Source organism: Carcharhinus amblyrhynchos, chromosome 5 (assembly GCF_965287045.1).
Source record: "Carcharhinus amblyrhynchos chromosome 5, sCarAmb.v2.hapA, whole genome shotgun sequence".
Lineage (NCBI taxonomy): Eukaryota > Metazoa > Chordata > Chondrichthyes > Carcharhiniformes > Carcharhinidae > Carcharhinus > Carcharhinus amblyrhynchos.
Window position 1 is genome coordinate 32131716 of NC_137328.1, and position 6564 is coordinate 32138279.

Here is a 6564-nt window from a genome sequence, read left to right on the forward strand (position 1 = left end):
AGTTGTGGTTACAAATGTGAGTCAGTGATAATGTTACAGTTGCAGTCTGACCAAGTGATATGCTTGACAGACTGGCAACTGTGACAGAGTGACAAGAAACTGCCCTTGTAGCCTTCCTAGTCAATCTGAAACTCACAATCTGAAATACATAAAATGTATTTATGGTCGTGGGGCAGTTCTGGAGAAATTTTGGACTAGAAGCTGTGTCATTGTAAAAAGGGGAGGAATGGTGGCAAAATCATTGAATAGATGGGTTTAAGAACATTGTACTGGTGAAGAGTGTTACACTCCTGATAGCCAGTTGGTAAATTTAGAAACCATTGCCAATCTTGGAATCGATTTATTCACAGAGGAAACATCATAGGTGAATATCTCGTGAATCCACATATGAACATAGACTCACTGCAGATAGCATAGGAAACGTTAACTAACCATTAATTGCATAGAAATTTCTAGTTTCCACTATCTTGCATTCTTAAGGAACTGACATTTCCTTTTGCCAGTATTGGTTTTATCTTTCCCACTTGGAGAGGTGTCAAAACGACTTCTTTATATTGCTCAGATAACCATCCAATCAATGCCCTCCAGCTGTATGTAGCAAACCACAAATGATTCAATTAACAGGGGGAGACAAGGATAGGTGGAGGTTTCCAGGAGGGAATCCTCGGGATGAGAAATGAGGCAGCTGCTGGCAAGATAGAGAGAGAGAAAGCATGCCCATGGCATCAGTGTTGGAGGAGCAGAAGGCAGACAATAAGCGAGAGGAGGCTGGAGTAAGACTTGAGGACATAGATGAGGATTTTTAATTCAACTTGTTGGATCACAATGTGCTAGTGAAGGCAATGATGATGTGGGATGCAAAATTTGGTATTGCGGAGTGGAACTTTGTGTGTGACAGGATAGAAGCTATTTGAACAAGTCTTGAACCATGAAGAATCAATCCAGCAATTATTGACATGTAATATGGTGCTTTTGCTGTTAGTAGCCAAAGCCCTGACTGCACCAATGCAATGTAACTGTAAGTGGTAATTATATTAAACCAGACCTTAGGTACAAAATATTTTAAATTATTCTTTTGTCATGCATTTCCATGGCAGTGTGTACGTCAAAGCTTTTTGTCATCCAAAAAATTCTCCTGTTTAAATGGCTTTGCTACTGAAAAAAGAACTGAGATCACAATTTCAATGGATTTGTGTGCTTATAGAACTTTTTCACAACCTCAGTGCGCACCAGTCAATGATGCAGTATTGAGTCATAGTCACTGTTGCAGAATAGAGAAATGTAGCAGCCAACCGTCCACAAATAGCGAAGAGATAAATGACCAGAGCCTCTCTTTTAAAGACATTGATTGAGGGATAGATATGGAATTGGTCACTATTAAGATATTACAGAGAGAATCATGCAATGTTATTGACTCAGCAATAGTATAGGAGTCTCATAGAAATCATCTTTTCAATATGAGTGCGGCCAGAAATACTTCAGCCCCACAACAATCAGGACAGGAGCAATCACATCCCATCACAGTTAGAGACATGACCTGATCTTGAGAGGAGGCATGTTCATTCTGTAGGTTAATCCAACACAACTCTAACTTGTGTCCCTTCACAAGCCATCCTGGCTATAGTCTTAATGGGAACGGGACGTTCCTGGCAGCAGTACAGCAGATTGCCATCTAGTGTTGGTGGTTAGTTTGTAACTGAATCAGTCAAGAGGTACAGCAACAATACTGTTTATCCATTGCCCCATTATTTACATGTGTGTTCACCTCCCTCAGCATAAAGTTGTTACTGGCGAAGAGAAATGTAAGTCCCTTAAGAATGCAAGATAGTGGAAACAAGAAATTGCTATACAGTTTCCTATGCTAGCTGCAGTGAATCTGTGTCCAAATGTGGATGAGCCGTGTTCACAGAGTGAGTCTGTGGCCAGGATTTTTTGCTCCCATTTGCATCAGGCAGGTTCAGTGATGGGAACAGAAAATATTGTGAAAAGACCAAAGTTGCTTTTCACATCGACGTGAAAGCAGGAAGTGATTATCTCCCACCACCCCACCCCATTAGTGCGGTGCACCATCAGTAAACTCATTATAATAAATGAATATCTTATTATTGGACCCATAAGCTGAAATCATCTCCCACCTAAGTAATGTACCTATGGCAGCGTAATGTCAGAATGGTGTGAAGCACAAACTAATCTCAGAAGGCATGTAACTGGCAAGCAGTATTCCCAGGAAGCTCAGAGATAAGCACACCACAAAGCACAGCGAGAGTCATGCCAGGGTAATACCATCTTGATACCTGGGTGAATGCCAGGGGTGCACATGGATGCAGTTTGTTTCCTGGTTTGCTCGCTGTGTGCTACGTCATCCTTTAAAAATGATGCCCAGATCATGGATTTGCTGAGTTGATGGCAGGGCAAGCAAATCAGAGACCGCCTGCCAGTGGTACAGCATGGAACGCTTGCCTGCCTTCTTCTCTATATGGCACTATACGATGGAATCATCCAGTTGATGGCCTAAATGCTGTTTTCCCTGCCCGATATTGGACTTTTGCTGATATTGGAGAATAACCTGGTCAATGTTCATGTAGATGAGAGTGCTCAGATGTGGGAAAGTATGTTCACATTATAGGTGTGTCCATATGCAGATGCATGTGTTCACATATAGGTATATTCAGATGCAAGTGTTCACATGTGAGTAAGTGTGTTTAGATGTGTGTGTTCACATGTATGTGTGGATTAATGTGCTCATGTGGGTGTGTTCAAATGTGGGTGAGCGTGTTCGCTTGGGTGAGAATGTTCACATGATTGAATGTGTTCACATGTGGGTGAGTTTATGAAGTTTATTTGTTAGTCACAAATAAGGCTTACATTAACACTGCAATGAAGTTACTGTGAAATTCCTCTACTTGCTACACTAGGGTGCCTGTCTGAGTCAATGCATGTAACCATCATGTCTTTCAGACTGTGAGAGGAAACTGGAGCGCCCCGAGGAAACCCACGCAGACACGGGGAGAATGTGCAGACTCCACACAGACCGTGACTCAAGCCGGGAATCGAACCCGGGTCCCTGGTGCTGTGAGGCAGCAATGCTAACCACTGTGCCATTGTGCCCCACCCCCCTCCACCCCCCAAGTGTGTTCAAATGTGAGTCTGTATTCATATGTGAGTCAATATGTTCTCATGTGGACAAATGTATGTATTCACATGTTGGTGAGTGTGATCACGTGTAGCTGTGTTCATCTGCACATGTGCTCACATGAGGTTGTAGTCATATGGATGTGTGTTCATATGGATGTGTGTTCACCTCTGAGTCAGTATGTTCATATTGGATCAGTTCTTCATATGTGGGTCAGTGAGTCCATGTGTGCTTCACATATGGGTGAATGTATTCACATGTGGGTAAGTTCACATATGGATTAGTGTGTTTATGTGGGTGGAAGTGTTCACATGTGCATTTGAACACAGATGGGTGATTGTGTTGCGCATATGTTCACATGGGGGTGGGTGTATTTGTTCACAGATGGGTGACTGTGTCCATATGTTGTTTATACTGTCTGTTCACATGTCAGTGAGTATGTTCATGTGTGAGTATGTTAACATGTGGATATGTTTTTTCATATGATAGTAGCTGTGTTTCTTCACACATGGGTGAGTGTGTTCACATGCGCCTGGCAATGTTCACAATGAATGTGTCATTGTGAACATTGACTGTTCTTACATGCATGTTTTTACATGCATGTGGGTAAGTGCTCACGTGTGGGTGAGTGTGGGAATGTTTACATGTGGGTATGAGTGTTCATATGTGGGTCAGTGTCTTCCATGTGATCAATGTGCCCACATTTGAGTGAGTGTGTTTACATATGGGTAACTTCACATATGCATGAGTGTTCACATGTGGGTATGTGTGCTCACACGTGGGTGAGTGTGTTCACATGTGGGTGAGTGTGCTCACATGTGGGTGTGTGTGCTCGCATGTGGGTGAATGTGTTCACACATGGGTGAATGTGTTCACATGTGAGTGAGTGTGCTCGTATGTGGGGTGACTGTGTACGCATGTGGGTGTGTGTGCTCGCATGTAGGTGAGTGTGCTCGCATGTAGGTGAGTGTGCTCGCATGTGGGTGAATGTGCTCACATGTGGGCGAGTGCGTTTGCATGTGGGTGAGTGTGTTTGCAGGTGGGCGAGTGTGTTTGCATGTGGGTGAGTGTATTGACAATTGTGTGAGTGTATTCACATGTACTTCTAGTGTGTTAACATTTGAGTGAGAATGTTCACATGTGGGTGAATGTGTTCCCATGTGGATGAATGTGTTCACATGTGGGTGAGTGTGCTGTCATGTGGGTGACTGTGTATGCATGTGGGTGAATGTGTTCGCATGTGGGTGAGTGTGCTTGTATGAGGGTGAGTGTATTGACAATTGCCTGAGTGTATTCACATGTACTTCTAGTGCATTAACATTTGAGTGAGAATGTTCACATGTGGGTTAGTGTATTCAAATGTGGATCAGTATGTTCATGTGTAGGTATATTCATGTGGGTGATTGTGTTCACATGTGATTGAATGTATTCACATGTGATGTGTGTATTCACATGTAGCTGTGTTCAGATGACAACTGGTCAGCATGGCATTGCCAAACAAATTCATCTTTGGTTTAAACTGTGTAAGAAATTGGACCTGTTTTTCTGAAACTATAGCTGGTACCCATTTCTCCCTCATGGCATAATTACAAGCTAACACGTGATCTCTTTGTTGGAATGAGCATTGTTTTGCCCTCACTTCTTATCTAGCAACTTGAGATTATCATTGATGCTCTATACTCTCTGAAGTTTCTGGAGGTGATAACAAATCAAACACAGTTCTCAACTTTCTCTTTAAGAATAATAATGTAGGAAGATGCATGAGTAGTATTTCTATAAGATGCTGAAAAGCTATTCACGTGATGTGATTATGAATTTTGCTCTCATGAAGCTTTTGAATCTTTTAAAAAATGTTTCAAGGATTGTATAAATCTTTCAGCGAGAATACAAGAACTAGGAGTAGGAGTAGGCCATTTGGCCCTCCGAGCCTGCACCACCATTCAGTAAGATCATGGCTGATCTTTTGGTGGACTTAACTCCATTTACCAGCCCACTCACCATAACCCTTAATTCCTTTACTGTTCAAGAATCTATCTATCTTTGCTGGAAAACATTCAGTGAGGTACCTCAACTGCTTCACTGGGCTGGGAATTCTACAGATTCACAACCCTTTGTGTGAAGAAGTTCCTCCTCAACTCAGTCCAAAATCTGCTCCCCCTTATTTTGAGGCTATGCTCCCCTAGTTCTAGTTTCACCTGCCAGTGGAAACAACTTCCCTGCTTCTATCTTATCTATTCCCTTCATAATCTTATATGTTTCTATAAGATCTCCCCTCATTCTTCTGAATTCCAATGAGTATAGCCCCAGTCTGCTCAGCCTCTCCCCATAAGCCAACACTCACAACTCCAGAATCAACCCAGTGAATCTCCTCTGCACTCCTTCCATTGCCAGTATATCCTTTCTGAAGTAAGGAGACCAAAACTGTACACGGTACTCCAGGTGTGGCCAGAGCAGCACCTTATACAGCTGCAACATAACCACCCTGTTTTTAATCGCCATCCCTCTAGCAATGAAGGAAGACATTCCATTTGACTTCTTAGTTACCTGCTGCACCTGCAAACCAACTTTTTGTGATTCATGCACAGGGACACCCAGGTCCCTCTGCACAGCAGCATGCTGCAATGTTTTGCCATTGTCCATTTTGCTGTTATTCCTGCCAAAGTGGATGACGTCACATTTACCAACATTGTACTCCAGACTTTTGCCCACTCACTTAAACTGTCTAGATCCCTTTGCAGACTTTCAATGTCCTCTGCATACTTTGCTCTGCCACTCATCTTGGTGTCATTTGCAAACTTTGATACACTACACTTGATCCCCAACTCCAAATTATCTAATAAATTCTAAACACTGCAGTTCCCTGAGACACACCACTAGTCACTGATTACTAACCTTTATTCCCACTCTTTGCTTTCTGTTAGTTAACTGATCCTCTATCCATGCCATTACATTACCTGTAATGTTGTGCACCTTTATCTTATACAGCAGCATTTTGTGCTACAGCTTGTCGAATGCCTTCTGCAAATCCAGATACACCACATCCACCGGTTCCCCATTGTTCATTGCGCTCGTAATGTCCTCAAACAATTCCATTAAATTAGTTAAACATGACATGCCTTTCATGAACCCATGCTGTGTCTTCCCAATGGGACAATTTCTATCCAAATGTCTCACTATTTCTTCCTTGATGATAGATTTGAACTGAACAAATTTACCACAGTAATTTAGTATTCATAGAAAGGACCTCAATTGCATTACATTTGTCGGACGTGGAGCTTCTAAAATAGCTTCCACATTTTTAGATGCTCTTTATAGACAGTAACGTGATCCAAAAACTGGACTGATGTCTTGAAAAAGTCACACTTTTATTTCTGATACACAAGCCATGTGTTTGAAGACCTTCCAGTGTTGCTTCTAACTTATTGAAGTGC